The 20,504-nt window shown below is 47.0% G+C and overlaps 1 protein-coding gene across 2 annotated transcripts in view; it reads left to right on the top strand.

The window, feature by feature from the left end:
* Positions 1–16,103: 16,103 nt before the first annotated feature.
* Positions 16,104–20,504, top strand: part of Elk3 (ETS transcription factor ELK3) — a 62,332-nt gene continuing 57,931 nt past the window's right edge. For both annotated transcript variants that reach the window (XM_042693099.1, XM_042693100.1), the window contains exon 1: positions 16,104–16,202. The gene's annotated coding sequence lies outside the window, so the exon portion shown is untranslated. The remainder of the gene's footprint in view (positions 16,203–20,504) is intronic.

Here is a 20,504-nt window from a genome sequence, read left to right on the forward strand (position 1 = left end):
GCCCTACATAATGTCTATATTTAGGCTTTACGTACAGACAGTAAGTAAAATGATTGCTTTTGTCAAAATATGATTATCTGGGGTTATTGTCATATGAAATGCATCTAGACAGACCCTGATTCTTGTCCCTAAGGAGTGAATTGCTTTGACTAGGTTAAGTGGAAGATTCTGGGTTGACACAACTAGGATTCTTTTTTTTGGGGGGGAGGGGGAGTTGTGGGGCTTGAAGTCAGGGTCTAGGTATGGTTCCTAAGCTTGTTTATACTCAAGGATAGAGCTCTACCACTTGAGCCACAGCTCCACTTCTGGTTTTTGAGTGGTTGATTGGAGAGAAGAGTCTCACAGGGGCTTTGCTGCCCAGGCTGGCTTCTAACTGCAATCCTCAGAGCTCAGCTCTCAAGTAGCTAGGATTACAGGCCTGAGCCACCGGTGTCTGGCCACACTAGTATTCTTAAGAAACTCACTTGGCTTCTGCCTGGATCCTCTACTTCACCTCAAACTTATACCTTCAGGCAGATGTGAATGGCAACTGATTTTTGACTTATGTGGAACTCTTGGCAAAGGATTTTACTTCTCCAAGTCTCTAGGCTACTGATGGCACACAGGAGTACACACAAACACATTTGCACAAACACCCATAAACACATACCACACTCACAATGTGGAGTCGATCAAGGTTTGCAGTCTTCAAAATCATGTTCCAAATGGATGACTGGGGCGCTGAAGTGTGCCTGAGATTCTGAGAGTCAATGCACAATAGTCACCCGCCTTTCTACAAGTCCCTTTTTCAGTTTCATTCATTTCCAAATTTGAAAGATGCCATTCCTGTTCAGGCAGGACATATTGGTTGTGGGGTGAGCGGAAATGCCCTGGACCTCTGGTGGTAGCGGATACATCTGAAAAATGGAATTGAATCAACGTTGCTCCCAAGTGGGACAGGTGGAGGACTCCCATTTCCTGCTGATTCAGTTGGAAACAATGAGGAGAGAGGAAAAAAAAAAAAAAGGAACCCTCCCTTCTCTTTCTGGCCTTAGACATGAACTCCTGATAAGATCCTGGAAAACAAGCCACATTTTTTTTTAAACAGCCATTTGCCCTCTTCAGCTGAGAAAACTGCAAGCGCCAAAGCTAGGAACAGGGGCCACCTCTATTGTGAATGTGGCCAGGCGGACTTATTGTCACCAAAGAGCAGAACCCGAAATGACAGAGATAAGAAATATAATAACATTTTCACATGAACCTTGCATTCTTACCTCTTCTATAGGAGAGGATATCCCTGCAGGAAGGAGGAAGGTGGGCCCTGCCCATGTCCTACCACAGGGCTAGGACGACATTGTCCAGGCCTTTGTGGGGACTCAGGAAGAGGGTACGGAAGTTTCGACAGGAAAACAGAGAAAAGTTCAAACGTAAACAGCATCCAAAAAAAATTTACCAATAGCAAACTAGATTTCCTCTCTGGGCCTTCCAGGCTTGCACGCATCACTGGCCTGGCAGATTTTAATCTTGGGTTCTGTTCACCTTGGTAACCTCCAGTGGGGGTGATTATGCTGTTTCTCTCCTTAATAAGTCAAGAGGATGTGTTTTCCATAGCATGGAGACAAAAACAACCTCTTTCCAGAGTCAGTATCCTGGCTTGGCCAGAGTCTGCTCTGTCTTTTCCATTGGTCATTTCTGGGGAGGGCACACATTTCCTTGAAGTCCTGGGTAGGACAGGGTGGCTGCAACAAATGCTGAACATGGCTCCTTCATTGCTTCCCATCATAAGGCAAAGGCTCTCAATCTGGCTCCCTAGTTTGGGCCAAAGATGTACTTTGAGAATCTCACTCCTGAAAGGTGCCAGGAGACCCTCTCTTTCCCCAAGTAACCAGTGAGGAATTGCCACTGTACCCTCTCCAGCTTCCAGGGCTTAGGGGAAGAAGTTGCAGCAGGAATCCCTTTTGCCTAGCTTGGAACCACACCACTCTGGGTGTAGATTATGTATAACAGGCATTCACGGGGAGCAGTAATTCCATTCTCAAAGTGGACAACAAAAGAAAAAAGACCAGTATGAGAAGAGAGAGTATCTTTGGGTGATCCCCTCTCTGTAGGCATAGTCCTGTTGTACTACACCAGAATGGCTCCCTTTAAAAGCTGTAAAGATTGCTTTAAAAAGTGATAGAAAAGTGTCAGCAGCTTCTCTACTAGGAAGCTTGAGGGATACACTCATTTCAAGGACAGCCTATGGCATGTAGGGAGTTCCTCTGTGCTTTCCCCGCTGATGGTAAACCTTATAACCCTGCCAAAGAACTGTAGAGCTTCTTCTAAGCGGGCTCTAATGGGGGCTGCTAGGCACTAAAAGGAGCATCCTTTAGTCTCAGCTGGGGCCAGTCACACATTTCAGAAGCAAACAGTAACAGGTAATAGCCAGACTTCCTAGAAGCTGCCATTATGGGCAATGAAAGCCGCTCCTGCCTTCCTCAAAATAGCTCTTAAGCCCAAGTATCTTTCACAGCCCATCTAAGCAGGGAGTTCTGAGTGGCATGCCTGCCATCGCTTTTGTAGGGGATATCTTATTTTGATTGCTTTTTTTTTCCTCCCCAGAACAAATGACTTCCATTATGCTCAGCCAGGGACCAATTCTTCACCTAAGTATGTAAAGCAAAAATAGGTCTTCTTCTCCGGATGTGTTACTCACAACAGAAAGCTTTGTGTGTGTGTGTGTGGGGGGGGGGGGGGAAGGGGGCTGCCCCAGACAGGGGATTGAAGGGTGCTGTATTAAAGATCAAATAGAACTAAGAAGGTGACCTTGAGTTTCGAAACAAATGTAAAAATGCTAGTTAAGCTGAATCAGAAAGCTCTGCTGTACGTGAGGGAGACCTGAATTTTCAGAAAATGAGAAGACGAAGAACTTATTCCTGACGCACATGTGTTGAACCACATTCATTCGTGTAAGCATTATTTTGAGTCAGGTACTGGGCACTGGCTAGGCACTGGCCAGTATAGCTTTCAGTACTTTTCTCAGCAAGGCATTGGTCCTAACTCATCCAGGAGGACCCTGGAAACCTTTGACATTCTGGCTGCAGGTCCCCATTTCTGCCAACCTTTGTGTCACTTGGGGCTTTTGATAATTTAGTAACCACTACTGATGTATAAGAATGTGCCAGCTAGCCACATCCTTGAATACAGTGATGGGTTAAACAGTCTCCCATCTCCACAAACCCACCACTAGGGCCTGCCAGGAGGGCAGTGCTGGTCCCCTACCACTAAGCTGGACCCTCTGGCCCCTTGGTGGTCCCAGAGCTTCTCAGAGCCAACCAGGGTCCAGATTGAATATGTGGTGGAGAGATATGCTGGGTTCTTCCAAAGCAGAGTCAGGACAATGTGAGTATCAGGTGTGACTCCCAGGGGAGAGGAGGGATCTCAGCGCACCTGACCCTACAGCCAAGATTCTCCCCCCCCCCCCAGCAGCCCCTCCCATCCCCCCAATTTTGAGAAGGAAAACCAGCTGGGTAAAGCCTGCGGGAAAGGGAAGGAAGCAACTTTGATAGGAATTCTCAACTTTCAATGAGCTGCTTATTTGGGGGAAACAGATTGTTTTAAACCGGAAGAAACTGTTACCTTTCAATAGCAACTTTTAAGTTTCTCTCCCTACCCCCAGCCAACCCCACTATCAGCAGATGAGTGCAATTAGAAAAAAAAAAAAAAGACAAATTCTAAATTAACTATCTTTTTCAAAACTTGATCTGTGATATAACATTTCTGGCCCGCTGGATTATGATTACTGTGAGTCCCATGAAGGAAAAGTCCCTAGTGCTTTGAATATATTTAATCAGGACATGTAACATAGACTGGCAGGCAGCCCGCAGGGACAGCCCCTAGAAGGAAGTGAGGCTGTGGCAGAGAGTGGAAAGAAGGGTTAGATAGGCAGGAGGGGGCACAATAAGGCCCCAGGAGGAAGGGGCTGGGCCAAGAAAGGAGAGGGCAGAAGGTTAGCTGGCCTGGAGGTCCAAGTGAAGAGGGAGGCAGAGGACAGCTTTTGGATACGTTGGTGGTCCACAGCACTTTTTGGCCCCTGTTAACAGTTATCTGGTTCCCTTTACCTCTGTTTAATAGACTTGAAAATAGCAACACAAAAATTGTGTTTTCTCTGTCAGGACAACAGGGAAATCACTTGAGGTTAAATAGAGACCACAGGCCTAAGGAAATGGTATGGAGGCCAGCTTGGGTAATGGCACAGCCCATAGGTGCCGAAGTCCACACCTGCCTTCTGGGTTTTCAGGCAATCTTATGCCCAGCCAAGATTCCTAGCTCTCTGCAGGGCTGGCCTAACGGGGCTGAGTCACAAGAAGAGAGAGGAGGAGGCAGCAAGGGATAAGAAGATAGTGCGCTCCTGGTCAAGCTCTGGAGCTTCCCATAGTGGCATCTGGATTCCATGGACACTGTCTATAAAGTAGCATCTCGGAGAACTCTCCTGAACAGGCTGATGGCTCAGAATCACAGTAAACTCAGACAGAAAGGAGCCTAGAGTGTGTAGAACACCCAGGCTTTCTCTTCCTCTCTGCAGCCAGTCTCTCACTCCATACCCTCAGGACACTGGCCTGGACTATCTTTTAACAGTTCTTTCTATTCCTGCTCCATCCTCCCTACATTATTTTTAGCTACTTTTAGAAAATAAATCAGATTGCATTTGTCCTCTGCATAAACACTTTAATGGATCCTCGTTTTGCTTTTAATAAAACTTGAGGTTCCAACATGCCTGCAAGGAACCCCTCCCCCGACCCCCAGCCCCCAACCACGCCCCCGCTACCTTTCAATGCTATCTGATCCCATTTGCTTCTTATACTCTTTTGATATCTTCCATGTGTCCATACTTTCCTGAAATCTCTTTTGGGCTTTCCATGCCTAGTTCTTTCTATCATGAAGCCTGATCAGTGTCTTCTATTGTGACATCTCCCAGGAATTCTAGCTTATCGACCCATTTATTCCTGCCATGGCTTTTATTCAGGCTATTTTCTTGTGCATTTGTTTATTGTCTGCGCCCTTCACTAGAGTTTAAATAACAGAGTCTAATATATGGCTAATAACAGAGACAAATGCAATCAGTACCACTAATAGAAACTCCAAAAGAAGTCTAGCAGTCTCATTAAAGCATACTGCTTTTGATGGGGGAACTGAAAACATTTCCTAAGTCCAAATTTAGTTCAACAATTCTCCTGGAGCTTGGATCTTGAGTGGCCCCCATCCCCCAAAGCCCTGGGAGTTAAAGACTTGGTCCTCAGTGTGACACTATTGATTGGTGGTGGAACCTTTAAGAGGTGGGACCTAGTGGGAAGTCTCAAGGTCATTGAAGGGGATTAAAGGATCCTGGCCTCTTCTTCTTCCTCTCTTTGGGCTCTCTGGTCATACAGTGAACAGTTTTGTTCACCACAAGGTGTTGACATGACACAGGACCAATTGATCAGAGATTGGAAGCTGCAAAACTCTGAGCCAGATAAGCCTTTTCTCTTCATGGGTATTTTGGTATGACAGCAAGTTGACTAACATGAAGTTCAATGTGCAGTAAATTAGGGCATTAACCACTGAACAACATCCTGGGCCTGTAAAGATGAGTGACCCTTGGGCCCTGCCCACGCCCTGCACATAGCCTAGCAGAGAACCAACCAAAGAGGATTTAAATTCTCTGAAGTGGCAAATAGGAGAGAAGTCAGGCAGAAATACATAGGAGAATTGAGAGGGATAGTCACAGGAGGCCCTGGCTTCACCTGAGAGGGTGAGACTGACTTCCTGAAGGACCAGATACAAGTCAACCATGTTCTGGAGGTGGAGATTGTAGCAAGCTAGAAAGGCCAGGGTGAGTGAAGGCAGCTAGCAGGTTTAAATGGTGGAGGTGTGGTTCTGCATATGTTGTTTATAGCATCCTGTAAGGAATTGGAAATTAGGACTACATAGCAAGTTGGGAATCCTAATCATGGAGCATGGAGCATGGAGGATGCCAGGTAAAGCTAATCAAGGCAGGAGGAAGAAGACAAGATCTACACTCTGGAGTCAAGGGTGATAGCCAAGACTGGAGTAGTGGCTGAGGTCAACCAGTAGGGAGCAGACAGCTATGGGGAAAAAGCCTTGGGAGATGCCAGGATTTACAGGGTATATGGAGGGAATGAATTGAAAAAGGAATGGTCAGAGAAATAGGAGCTAGAGTCTAGGACATTCCATCTCCAGAAACCAAGGAAAGAGAGGCTGAGGTTTCCCCAGTCCCGCTTCATTATACCCACCCCAACGGCCATCACCTGTTTAGTGACTGCCCATCCTAGGGAGACAAGAATTGTTTCTGATTTATTTATTGCTACATCTTCTGTACCTAGACTAGGTCTTGCCTGTAGTTGAATGATTGCTTGAAGGAACGATCAAATAAATACCTTTTATTTGCTGTAAAGAATTGAAAAGGTTGAAAGTTTTATATATGCATATATATATACATTATATATAAACATTTTATATATAATATTATATATAGAGAGAGATTGGATTTGACAATTGCACACAAAAGTAATGTTTGAGATCTGTGTGACATGGTTGCTATGCTGATTAAGTGAGCTAATCCAGAGCCTGGATGTCGTTTGAGCTTAATAAACTTTAGATGATGATGATTATTTCTTCTAGCCTTTGCTTCCAGATGCTATGCTCGTGAATAAATTCTTCATAGTGGTATTGCCTCTAATAGGTTTACTTATGACCCTTCCAAGATATATGTGAGATATGTTGTCATAAAAACAACCACAACTACAAATCACTGATGAAATGCCTGTAGCAGAACTCCATGAAGTGAGATCTGGTAGTCAGATCTGCCTATGGCCTGGTCGGCTTCTAAGGAATCTGAAAATGGAGTGAAATCCTTTCAAGGAGATTCATAAACTAAGATAGCTCCTAGGGTAGCTGCAGCCAACCTAAGAAGCATGGTTCTAATGCTCTGTTTCTAAATGTGTAATTACATCAGCTGTTAATTCAAAAGAGGAAATGGAAGAAGTAGGGTGACTCAAAAGCTTGGCTCTGTTACTAGGCGTGGATGAAGAAGAGAGAGAGGCTGCAGGAGGAATGAGTCCTTGAAGGTATGAAAACTTTGGACTGAAAGGTGGGAGAGATGTGCACTCCCATTCTGGATGTAACACCAAGTCTCTCTCGATCAAGACAAATTGCTGAGCTATGGACCCGTGAGCAAATAACAGTTACTGCTCACAACCACTTGGTGGTGGTTTGTTACACCGGAACAGATACTTTATACATCTCCTTTTTAGCTGGCATTCTCTAAATTGATTGTAATTGCTTAAAAAAAAAAAAGAATCAAACTCTATGCTCTCTAAGTTGTGAGTCAGGGTTTGCTTTGGATAGATTCCAACCATCAAGTGGTCATTCTGATACTAATAACAGCCTACAATAAAACTATCACCTATCTACTACACACCAGCCTCTGCTTTGGTTTTGCAGAAATAGTGAAAAGGATACAAAGAATCCACCTATGAGAAACTGACATTCTTGGGCAGACAATATATGAGGAATCAACTAAGGTAAGAAAGTAAGCAGGATAAGGGGATAGAGGTGTCAGGGTCGGGTGACAGTCTATGTTCAGGAAAAGCCTTTTTGATAGCACTGTGTGTGAGCTGAGTCCTGACTGGTAGGGAGCCAATAACCCCCTCCTGAGGAAGAAAGAAACTTACTTGAGAAAGAGAGGGGAGGCCTAAGGCCCATGTGGAGGGAGCAATGAGGTGAGAGGCAGGGGGTGGGGAGGGGGGGGAGAGAGAGAGAGAGGGAGAGAGGGAGAGAGAGAGAAAGAGAGGGAGAGGGAGAGGGAGGGAGGGAGAGAGAGAGAGAGAGAGAAAGAGAGGGAGAGGGAGAGGGAGAGAGAGAGAGAGAGAGAGAGAGAGAGAGAGAGAGAGATTGAGGTTGAACACATGCAAGGGAGGCAAACTATGTCACCACCAAGGCCTGGTACTGGGACAATTCTGGAAAGGTGCTGGAGAGTTCTAAGTAATGTGACTTCTTTTTTTTTTTTTTTGTCAAATTTCATTTTCTGTTAATGCTATTGGGGACCAAACTCAGGAACTCATGTTTGCTAGGAAAGTGCTCTACTTCTGTGCAATATCCCAGCCTCGCTTCTACAGTAAGGAGGCTGAATCTGAGAAAGATGATACAGGTTAGTGGCAGCATCAGTATCCTGGTTGCCCAGAATTCCCTTCCTGTGTTCACTTGGTCTGTCTGTCTGTTCTTCTTTCCTTCCAACCATCCATCAACTCACCCACCCAAACTCCCATCCATCCATCCATCCATCCATCCATCTATCCATCCAGTAGCCCTCTGTTATAATACAGCAATAGAATAACACAAAAGACTTGGATTTATGTCCGAAAATCTGGATTTAGTCTTAACCCTATTATGTATTCACCGCGTGACCCTAAACTCAAACTTTTAACATCTTTGTCAGTTGTGTCAAATGTAAAGCAGGGTTAATAATATTAGTGATCGGTTAAGTTTATCTATTTAACAGAACTTTCCAGAATATAGCACATTCCTTAAAAAAACACTTTTGCTCCAAATATTCATGGCATTTATTCAAATAATGTCTTGCTCTGGGGAAAAGGGGGTGATATTATCTAGAGCTACCCTCTCATGAGCATTGGCTGACAATTCCAGGGAGAAGAGGCTTTTCCTTTCATTTGTCCAGCCTCTTTATCCATCCTCAGAGATCTTACAGTGGCCTATAAGAGTCAGTTAATTTAAGAGTCAGTTAATTACCTGAGTCTAATAGTATGACAGCATCCTAGCCTCTTATTCTTCCAAACCACAGCCAGTGGCTCCTGGATGCAGCCTGCAGAGTGGTCCTCCTCTTCACCTCTATTAGAGTAACTTGATAGGCTCAGCAGCCTGTGGGTGCATGGGAGGCTTGAACATAGCAGATGACCTGATTATAATCTTGTTTAAATGGTGCCAGCCCAATGCTCACTTCACTCTCACCCCAACACCATCTTCTCTACTTCTTTCTGAGTTCCAAGGCATAGCAAGCAGATTCCATGCCAATGTGGGGAAATGTCTGCTCCTCATCTCTGTTCTGGACCCTAAAGGGAAGAAATGCCTGGATCCAGATAATGTGAAGTTGCACAGAAGAATAGTTTCTTTCCTTTTGATTTGGTACCAAAATTACCCTTGCTTCAGCTTCCACAAGCAAGCCAATCAATCCATATGAATAAATATTTTCCTTTCCTTTCCTTTCCTTCCCTTCCCTTTCTCCTTCCTTCCTTCCTTCCTTCCTTCCTTCCTTCCTTCCTTCCTTCCTTCCTTCTGATCATGGTGCTTGAATTCAGAGCCTGTGCGCTGTCCCTGAGCTTTTTTCACTCAAGGCTAATGCTCTACCACTTTGAGCCACAGCACCACTTCTGGTTTTCTGATGGTTAAGAGTCTCATGGACTTTCTGGCCCAGGCTGGCTTCAAACTATGACCCTCAGATCTCAGCCTCCTGAGTAGCTAGGATTATAGGCGTGAACCACTAGTGCCCAGCACAAATCAATTATTGATGGAGAGGGCTATAATAATCACTAAGTGCTTTGAATTTCCTTTTTTCCTTCCTTCTTTCCTTTCCTTTTTATTTTTTTGAGACAGGGTCTCATATACATTCCACACTGGCCTTGAACTCAAGATCCTCTGGCCTAAGCCTCCTGAAGGCTGAGATTACAGGCACATGATACCATGCCCGGTTTGGCTTTCTATTTGTTTCAAAGGAACTAGATAGTTTGGGCACACCAAGAGGTGACATGCAAACAGAAACAGATGAGTATAGTTAACCTAAGCATGTTGGGAACTGAGAGAAGGTATTCTATGCAGCCCATGGGTCAGAAAGATATGGGGGAGGCAGGCTGGACTATCTATCGCAAATTGCCTGCAAAGTTTGAACAGAATGTTTTCCATCAATTTCTAAGTCACCAATAGCTGGCTGATGAGTAATACTTACAATAGCAACAACAACAATTACAACTCTATTTCCTTTTCCATATGCGGACACAAATTGTTCAATTAAAGAACCTGACCTGTGGGGACCAACTGTTCAATTGGTCCTCACCAAATTCAAACATGATATTGTGGGACTAGGTAGAATGGGCCATACACTTCATTGGAAGAAGCATCTTGGAAGGCTCCCTACAGGAGGTTCGATTTGAGGGGAGTCTCAGCAATGGGAAAAACATCCACAAAAGCTTCTTAGGAGGGAGGTGATCTAGATGGGGCTTTGAATAGACAAAGAGTCCTGGGCTCAACCTGAGATGGGCAGAAGTGAGCTCTGAGGTATGGGACAGTGATGTGCAATGAAGATTGGGAACCAGCAGGAACCAGCAGGGGCAAAGGCTCAGATTTGTTTGGAGACAAGAAGGAGAATGTTGGAAAGCCATCTCAGAGTCTGGAACTTAGAGCCAGCCATTTTGTTGTTGTTTTATTGTTGGTGGTGGTGGTGGTGGTGGTGGGACTTGAGCCCCGGGCCTGGGCACTATGCCTGAGCTTTTTGTTCAAGGCTACTGCTCTACCACTTTGAGCCATAGCTCCATTTCCAGCTTTCTGGTGGTTAATTGGAAATAAGAATCTCAAGACTTTCCTGCCTGGGCTGGCTTTGAACCATGATCCTTAGATCTCAGCCTCCTGAGTTTCAGGTGTGAGCCACCAGCATCTGGTAAGCCAGTCATTTTCTACCCCTTCCCAAGACCAATTTGGGATGCTAAGTGAAATGAACTCCAAGAAACGGACACAAGAGGTCTTTGTTGTTGTTGTTTTTAATGTACTATGTGATTTTTTTGTTTGTTTCTTTTGTATGTTCTTCCCCCTATGGTATATCCCCTGTGGTCACTGTACTTTATTTTGCTACCCTGCATCTTGTATATACATTTGTCTAATTTGGGGAGGGGAAAGGGAATAGCAAAATGCTGAAACAAGGACACAGGATGACCCATTGCAACAATGATACCCACAAGACAGCATATTGGAAATGAACGTTACAACTTTGGGGGGGTGAGAGAGGTAGGGGAGAGGAGAGATAGTGAGAAAACAACAAAGGAGGAGGTAACAATGCTCCACAAGAAATGTACTCATTGAGCCGGGCACCAGTGGCTCACGCTTGTAATCCTAGCTACTTAAGAGGCTGAGTAGGAAGTGGCGCTGTATGTAGCTCAAGTGGTAGAGTGCTCGCCTTGAGTTCAAGAGCTGAGGGACAGTGCCCAAGCCCAGAGTTCAAGACCCATGACCGACAAAAAAACAAAAAACAAAAAGAGACTGAGTAGGCGCTAGCCTTGAGCTGAAGAGCTTGAGGGACAGGGCCCAGGCCCAGACCAAAAAAAAAAAAAGAAAGAAAAAAAGAAATGTACTCATTGCCTTACTCATGTAACTAACCCCTCTGTACAGCATCTTTACAATAACATTAAAAAAAAAAAAAAGACCAATTAGGAGGAATTAAGTGATGCAGGAGGGGCTGACTTCCTTTGAAGATGTAATTTTTGGATGAGAAGTTTGCAAAAGATACTAAGATTTTCATCCTATGTGACAAGTAGAAACAAAGTAGAAACAGAATACAGTTAAAAATCCAAATCACGAGATAATTGTGGTTTGAGGCCAGCTGGGACAAAAGTTAGGAAGGCCCATCTTAATTAAAAAGCTGGGAGGTAAACAGTGGGAGGGAATCAGTGGGAAGATCATGGTTGGAAGTTGGTCCAAAGCAAAAACACAAGACTCTACCTGAAAAAAACTAAAGCAATAAAGGTCTAGAGGTAGAGTACCTACCTAGTAAAAGCAAGGTCCTGAGTTTACACTCTAGTATCACCAAAAAAAATTCTTTTAAAGAAAAACAACATTCTTTTTCACTTGAAGGCCATATAGAAGCAGGCAGTGGGTCTATGGGCTGCAGTTTTTGCCAATCTCTGGGTTATGAGTGGCCAGTTTGAGGGCAAAAAAGAAAATGATGGTCCAAATCAGTTCTCAAATATCCTAGTGACATCCCTCTAACACCAACCACAAGGTGGGGAAATGCCAACCCTGCGGGGGTCTGCTCTAAGACTCCAGAATTCTCCGAAATACTCCTCTCAGTGAAAATTCACACTTTCAAATCCTCTTTTGTAATGCATGTTCTATTCATGTAAAAATTAGCACTTACTGTAAAAATCAGTGAAGAATGCCTAATCATGCTCAGTGAGGGGGACTGACTTCATCAGGTGGTTGTGCACTTGGGTCCCCAAGTTTCCACATGAGCCAGCGGGCTATGACTGTCCCTTCTCAGCCTTAACCTCATCTCACCTCTGCGACGCATTTCCAAAGTCATAATGGGAAAATAAGGTTGTCTATCCCCCAAATCATCAATTCATGAATAAGAGTATTCATTCCACTGAGCCTTCAGATTCTTTTCATTAGAACTTATTTTCTTCTACTTTATACTTTGTCATCTATCTGTAACTTTATAACCTGTAGCCTGTTCTACATGAAGGGATATTAAGTAAGGAAGGGCTTGAGATTTTTTTTTATATGCCAAGCCTCCATTTTCTCTTGTGATGGATTGTATTCCTAGTTCAGAATTCTCCCTTCTCTCTTGGTGCTTCTCTCCATCTTATTGACCTAGTTAGACTTGGCCATGTGAATCCCTCTCCCAGTGAAATGTGAGGGTGCTAGTTCTGTGTGGAGGTTTTAATGGTATATTACTAGGGTCACACATTTCTCTATAGCTTCTCACTGCCCTAGAGAACACATGTCCCTTCACACATTTGTTCCTTCAGCCTGGGTGCTCACATAAGAAGTCATGTGTATCAGATATATTTTCAGCCTGCAGATTGGAGTTACACCCAGCCAAGGCCAATTCAGCTGGTGCTGGAAACTTCTCAATCTTGGAGGTGATTGTTACTCAGCAGTATCTTAGCACAGGCTGACAAATACACTCCTTTATTTTGGAACCAGGGCTTTGGTATTTTTAGAGACCCAATCCTCTTCTGCTCCTCATCTTTAGGGTTTAGATGGGCCCCACTGTACCCTCAACTTATTCCACTGATTGTCCTTCTTCTAACACAAAGATTCCATGTATCATATCTGGTTGAGCGTTCAGCTATTTTCATGAAAGTTGGCTGGCTGGCATGAATGACTTTTGCTGTTGATTTGCTATGAAGAACTCCTGAAGAAATATTCCTCCTAAGCCACATGATTCCCTACTCTGGACCAGTTTACAACAAAGGTATAGGAGAGCAGAGTGGACTGTGCAATGCCTGATTCCACACTTCTCAGCTGTTTTTGGTGGTGGGAGGGAAATCATGGAAGATCAATGGCAGTTTCACTTGACTGCCCAGGGTGGGGCTGCAGACACTTGGAAGTGCCAGCCATTCGCCCGGGCATTGAGAAAGAGTGGTTTGGACTTCCAGTCACTCAGATGAAAAGCTGGGACTCCTGATGTAGACTATCCAAGGCACCCCTGAAACTTCTGGGCTGGGAAACCCTACAATTACCCCCTAAGTGTTTCAGAAGCAATTTTAGACAATTAAAAACAATGAGAATTTCTTGAAGAAAACATGTGTACCATTACATGTTAGGATTCTGCAACGATGTATTTTTAAAAATAAAATGAAAAACATACCCACTGACTTCAGATATACTTATGTTTGGCTTCGGCATGCACTTCTTTGAAAATACTTCATTGTTCAAACTCTATAGAGGATACTGAGATTTTTTTTCCTCCCACACCCATTGTCCCTACACAGATAACCTCCCCATCACCAATAAACTCCCCTCTGCCCCCCACCAGATACACACAAATGGTGAATCTCACTGACCCAACCTCATACTGAACCCCTCAAGAGTTCCCTCCTGATGCGCACCTCCGGGGCTTTGACAGCTTTGCCAATGTGGTATATCATTGATCGACTAACAAAGTATCATATAGTAGAGACGTCTTACCTAGAATCCCCTACTGTGTCCATCCCTCTCTCTCTCTTCTTGACCCTGACCAGATCTTCTGACTCTCTCCAGAACGTTCCTTTCCAAGAATGTCAGAGAGTTGGAATCACGCAGGATGTAGCCTTTTTAGATGGGTGTCTTTCAGTCATATACTTTCTAAAATAAAGCAAAGGGGGTTCTTAATTGTGTGTGAGTGCACGCACATGCCTGTGTGATTCTGAGGATACCATTTACAGGCAGCTGGGTGGTGTAAGAATTCAGCCTGAGTTCTGCTGAGTGACAGAAAGCCCACCAGGAATTTAAAACAGGAATTCCCAAAGTGGAAAATGAGCTGTGGAGAATCAGAAGTTGATAAACCGCCCTCTTTCCCAAACTTTCTCCTCTGCCCTCACCATCCTATCTTGATCCATACCTTACATTTTTCTCACACCTTCTCAGAGGTCTGGGAACCTTGTCTGCCCAACTGGGTTATTCCTATCTGTCCTGGAGCAAAAATGAAAATGCCCCGACCTGTTAGGTGCTCCTCTAGGTGACTAGGGGCTGGTGCCAGCCCTCCCTTTGAGAAGCGCACAGTTAATAGTAGGGAGAGACTTATACACAAATAACATTTCAGTGAAAATGCAAAAATAGAAACAAAGTGGTGGAAATTCTAGAATGTGGTTCTTCTGAAAGGACTCAAGCCTGGCTCTGGAGATCTGGCTTAATTGGTCTGGGTTGAGCATGTTGTTGGATCATTTTCAAAGCACTCCCCAGGTGATTCTAACGTTAGCCAGGGCTGAGAAATACCCCAGACATACGGAATCAGGGACTGGCGAGGGGGGGGGGGTGTTTGAAGCCAGCAACCGAGTGTTTTAACGAGCCCCCCAGGTCACCATGCTGCACGTTCTAGTTTGAAAACCACTGGTGTGCAGCTCTAAGGCGTGCAGGCTTGGGATGGGAAGGTTCTGGAAGGTTGGCAATTTTGTTTCGAGCGCTGAAGCTGGGCTGGGAGGCTAGGGACTGGTCAATAATCATCTTCCTCCAGTTGTCCCAGGCCAGGGCCTTGCAGAGATAGCTATCCAGTCAGAGCCCGGCCAGACTGCTGGAGGATGGGGAGACCAGTCTTGTCCCACTGAGCCTTCCTCTGGAGCCTCAGTCAGTGGGCCTCTCCTCGCCAACCTAGGAGGCCCTACACCGGCGGGGAAGGCTGAGGCTGCGCTGCCCACGGTGAATCTTTCCTGCAGTTCTCTTCCTGGTAGATTTTAGTTTGTGGCTCCTCATCCCTTCCCCCCAGCCCCCCGCCCCTTTGTATAAAAATATAAAACGCCAGCCAGGAACTGTTCAATCCCATCATCAGGCAGAAACGGCCTCCTCCTTCTTTCCCATTCTGCATCTTGTCATCCTAAACCCTCCTCACCCCCCTACCCACGCTAAAAACAATCCTTGGCCCAAAGCAACCCCAAAGCCCGAACCCCACTCCCGAACCCCACTCATCCCCCCCTCCCCCGCCCCCAACTCTCCGATCCCAGATCACCGACCACCGCGCAGTGGGCCTCCGCACACCCAGCCTCCCCTCCCACGAGCCAACTCAGCAGGGCGCGGGGCACCCCCCGGGGTGGGGGCAGAACGGGTCCCCTCCCCCGTGCCCGCAGCAGCGCCCCGCACCGGGTGGGGGCGGCTTCTCCGAGCTGCCTGGCGGAGCAGTCCCCCCCTTCCCAGGACGGGGGGGGGGGGGGACTGCGGGCGCTCGGAGCGGCGTCGGGTCTGGAGGCTCCTCCCCTGGGGTGGCCGGGCAGGAAGCGGGGAGGGCGGCGGCGGCGGCGGCGGGGGCGCGGCCCGGGGGCGCGCGCGGGGCGTTGTGCGTGCGTGCGTGCGGGGCGAGCGGGCGGGCGGGCGTGCGGGGCCCGGGGCGGCGGAGTATGCACGGGGCCTCGGCGGGCAGCCCCGGCGCACAGCCGCGGCCCGGGCGCGCGGCGCGGGGCGGAAAAGCCTGTTTACACAGACTGCACACCGCCTGGGGAATAATGCAGTAAAGGAAGTGAGCCGGCTCGGCCTGACTGCTCCAACTTCCTGCTCTCACACACACCCGAGGAGGGGAAAGAAAAAAAGAGAGCGGAGAGAAAGAGGGAAAAAAAGAAGGGGAAATCAGGATCTCATTACAAGAGCAACAGACCGCCGGCAGACGCCTGTCAGCATGGAAAGTCGGGGGCTTTCGCCCGGGTCCTCCTAGAAACTCCTCCCGGAGAAGGATCGGGAAAGCCGCCCACCCCTCCCACCACCCCCACGTCTGGGTAAGGAGAACCGGGCTTCCCCGCCTGTTGCTCCCGACACTCCCAAAGTTTCTTCGCTGGAGACGATTTCCATCTTTCTCTGCTTTGGCTGGGGCGGGGGGCGGCGCGGGGTGGGCTGCGGGCCCCCGGGGCGTGTGTGTGCGGGGGTGGGGGGGTTAGGGGTGCGTCGGTGCGGGCGGAGGGGGGGCGGCTGCGGGAGGGGTGCCGCCGGGATGCTGCTGCTGCTGTTGCGCCCGCACCGCCGCCACCGTCCCCACCGGAGTTGGCGTGCCCACGCGCTGGGAGACCCTCTCCTGCGGGGGGACCCTGCCCCCGGGGGGGTCGATGCCCTGGGGGGTAGGGAGGGGCTGCCCCTGGAAGCTCCCTGCGCTGCGGGGGACCGTGTCCCGGGGGGGGGGGAGTGTTCCCAGTTCTGGGAGGGGGGGCGGGCTCCGTGTCCTGGGTCTGCACCGCCAGTCCTGGGAAGGGGCATCGGGTGCGACCTGTAGGGCGCTGTTGGAGACGGCGGGACTCGGGTCCCCGAGCCGGCTGTGTGCCTGGAGGCTGGACCCCCTCAGCTGGGGTTGCGGGGCTGGACGGGGGCTGGGGGGGGACTCCGGGGGTACTCGGATCCAGGGGGGCGGGATGTGGGGAGAGGGGAGACCAGGCATCGGAGTGGGGGGGGGAGCTGCGTCCACTGCCCCTGCTGGGCAGGTGACCCCCGCCCGGGTCACCGCACGCCCCACCTATCGGACCTTTAAAAGCCGGTAGTCGCCTGGGTACGATTTGGCACGGGGGGGGGGGTCCCAGATACAGGGGGCCGATCGCGACTCCACCGCCTCCTTAGCTTCGTACTGAACGCTGGCCTGCAGTGCTACTGTAACTTTGGGGGGGGGGGGAGATGCAACTGGGGGGAGGGGGAGTTAAGGAAAATAAAAGAGATGGGTTCTGTCAACGTTTTCGGAACGGAATCATCCCGGGGACGAGCTGCCGTCGGCGGCGGGTGGGGGTAGGAGCAAGAAATGCTATTTTAGAAACTGCAAAAGGGGCTTTTTAGAAAGAACGGGGGGGGGGGGAGGAAAAAACGAGTGTCGGGAGAGTTTCTGGCTTGTCTGGAAACGGCAAGACTAATTGCCATGCGCTTCCGCTTTGAAACGGGCAGCAGACAGCATCTTGAAAATGACTCACTGAAGGAGCTCACAAAGAAACTGTGGTTTGCTCCTTCTCAGGTTTATGTATTTGTGCCTTTTACAGTTTCCTTTGTAGTGTTCCAGGGTCCCCCCCCCCCCCGCCCCGGCTCCTTCCCACCCCCCCCCCCCCCCCCCCGCCAGCCCCCTACCGCCCTCCCTGCTTTGAAAGTCCCTGGCCCCAATTTAACTCCCCCTCCCCAGTCTCCTGGGCCAGCCCGAGTGGGGACAGACAAGGGGGGCGGTGGGGAGGCCGAGTTGTTTTTGGAGTTGGCTGGGGAGAGGGTTAAAGGGATTCTGCTGCTGGAGGGGGAAAAAAGTTCCCTGAATTTTCCACTAGTTGCTTGCTGCAGGAAGAGAGAGACCCTTTAGTCATTGCTAAGTAATGTCTGCACACACACACACCAACTAATCTCATTAGGAGTTTCCGCTGCTCTACACGGGAGGGGGTTTGTGCAGCCATGGTCAGCCTGTGGGGAGCCCAGCCCTGTGGAGGGAGAAAGACCAGTTACTGCTGCCTTATTGACTTAGAGGTGCTTTCTATTTATTTAGTTTTATTAAACACTCCCAAAGATCCCTTGCAGGGCAAGAGTGACAGAAACTTTGAAGTCACTTTGGCCATTTTGGATTTCAGATTTATAGGCTTTTCATGTGTGTATGTTTTGGATGCCCAAGCTGCTGAACGCCCTCCCCCCCATCTTTTCCTATCTGTGCTTTGTCTTTGTTGGGGAGGGCAGGGAGGAGGCAGGGAAGGTGGGGGGGGGGGGACGGTGGAGAAACTGAGAAGCCCCTGCCTGTTCCAGGCATCTATTAATGAGCTTAAATCGATTTCTGAGCCTTATTGCCCAACAAAATACCCTGTGATCTCTCTCCTCTCTCCCTCTCCGTGGCACACATTTATTTGGAAAAGGTCAGTTATGGGTTTGAATTTATGAGCATTGTAAAATTACAAATTGTGTTAGGAGGACATACGGGTCAGACAGTTAAGGAGACTGTCCATAAGTGTTCTTAGAGTTTCCAGTAATGATCCTGCTGCAAACCCCCTGAGTTAGAAAAGTGATGGCCTTTCTATGCCAAATATAGCAAAGGCCTTCTTGCCTTTTTTTTTCTCCTCCTTTTTTTTTTTGCTTTTAAATATTGCCCAGAAATGTGTAGAAGTTACTAAAAAGGGCAAAGAATTTTAAGGAACCTTCTTGGAACGATGAGGTCCCTTCCTTGACAAGGACATGTCGCCTCTCTTGAGGGTTTCTGAGGTGTTGGCATTTCTTCCACGATGGCAAAGCGTGTCCTAAAAACAGTGCATCCAGTCGGACCAGGGTATGAGTCAGTGGGCAAGAGCACAGGGTGCCCCTCACACCCTCTTTGGAATAGAGTAGGTGCTCAGGAAATTGTGACATTGAAACTATGAGTAAGACAACAAACCTTAGAATGACAGATGGGCTTTGAAGAGCTCCCATCCTTCTGCATGAGAGTTTCAAAGGTTAAGGTTGGAGCTTGTAAAATGGTCTACTCTCAAGTCCATTTCCTTGGACCCAGGGGAGATAATGAGTCCCTCCTTCCAACAAGTTGTTTGGGATATGTAAGGTTCACTTTTAGCTGTGTTTATCTACTAGGAATAATTTTGTCTTCCAGATTTTTTTAAAAAAATTGTTATAACTGTGCTACTAGCCCCAAACTAACAAATAATGAGGATAAAAACTCTCCCATACATTTGTGCAATGAGTAGGGCACACTGATTGCACTTTATATGTACATATATATTCATTTATATTTATATGTATGGATATCTGTGTATATACCCCTCACATGTACACTGCCATGGGGCTGCTTTCCTTTTGTGAGCTAAATTACCCATCTGTGGACTCCCCCCCCCACCAGTGTTTTTATGCCCTTCACACTCAGATCATTTAGATGGACAGTCCTGAACAGGTGCTGGACCACAGCTTTCTAGCCCCAGTTGAATTTTGCAGGTACTTCAACATTTTGAAGACCTCTTCCTTTCCTTATTCAAGAAACAAAATAATTCAGAAACTGCTCGTACTCAGTAGATATTTGAGATTGTGTATTAAAATTTACATTTGTAATAACTTTGTGGATCTTGCATCCTTTTTTCTTCCCCCCCTGAAAGTGGTTTCAAAGAACTTCCAGGCAGTATGTATAAATGAAAACATTGCTTCTTAGCGGTCAGATACTGGATTTTGTTATTCTGTGCCATCTAATTATATTTATATATTTGATCAGTTCAGAAGACCAGTCTAGGGCTATGAAATGCAACAAAACATGACCTATTAACAAATCCAAAATGCTTAATAAAAAGTTTTACCAAAGGGGGTGATTTCCTCGTGTAGTCTTTCTCCATTAGTCTTACTAATGGCTATAGTTTGCTGTCTTCAAACCTGGGGAGTTGACAGTCATCTCTTGAGTTTCCCAGGTTCCTTGTTGCATGTTGGGTAATGGCTGTTTATTTTTATTTTGCCCTGGTAACTAGCTTCTGGCCCCTTATGACCTCCCTGGGACCACTTACCTGAGTAGGAAGGGTGACTTATGTGAAGGACCCCATTCCTGTCATCCTCCTGCATGTGTCAGGGGAAATTTTTTCCGGTCATAGTTATCCATACTTCCTTTTTTGTCTTCATAGGTTGATTTATAGCATACTTGGAACCACACTAGCCTAAAGGTGTTTTTCTAAAGGTTGTTTTTTCCTGTTGTGTGAAATGTCAGCACAAATTATCCTTAGGAAAATATAGAAAACCACCATGGAAAAATAAAATAAAATAAACAACTATAATCCTACCATTAACATTTTGGTGTGTATTTTTCCAGTCTTTTGAAATGCATACGCGTGTCTATACACAGAGAAACATGCGCACGTAAAAGTTTTATTTGCAGTCACACTGTGCTTACTGTTTGGGAACTCATTTTCACATAACACACCGTGGAGCACGTTAGAATAATGTGTCCTGAGACCAAATAACCACCCAGAGCGCTTGTATTCATTGATCTCATAAATGGAGTGACTCAGTGATGCATTGACATAATTTCTACATGGGCATGTTAGGTGTTTTTGTCTTTTGTGGTCCCAAGTCATGCTCAGAGAATGCTGGCCTCTCTCGAAAGACTGAATTCCTGTGTGCTG

The sequence above is a fragment of the Dipodomys spectabilis genome, unplaced genomic scaffold (assembly GCF_019054845.1).
Source record: "Dipodomys spectabilis isolate Male_0828 unplaced genomic scaffold, ASM1905484v1 ptg000163l, whole genome shotgun sequence".
Taxonomy (NCBI): Eukaryota; Metazoa; Chordata; class Mammalia; order Rodentia; family Heteromyidae; genus Dipodomys; species Dipodomys spectabilis.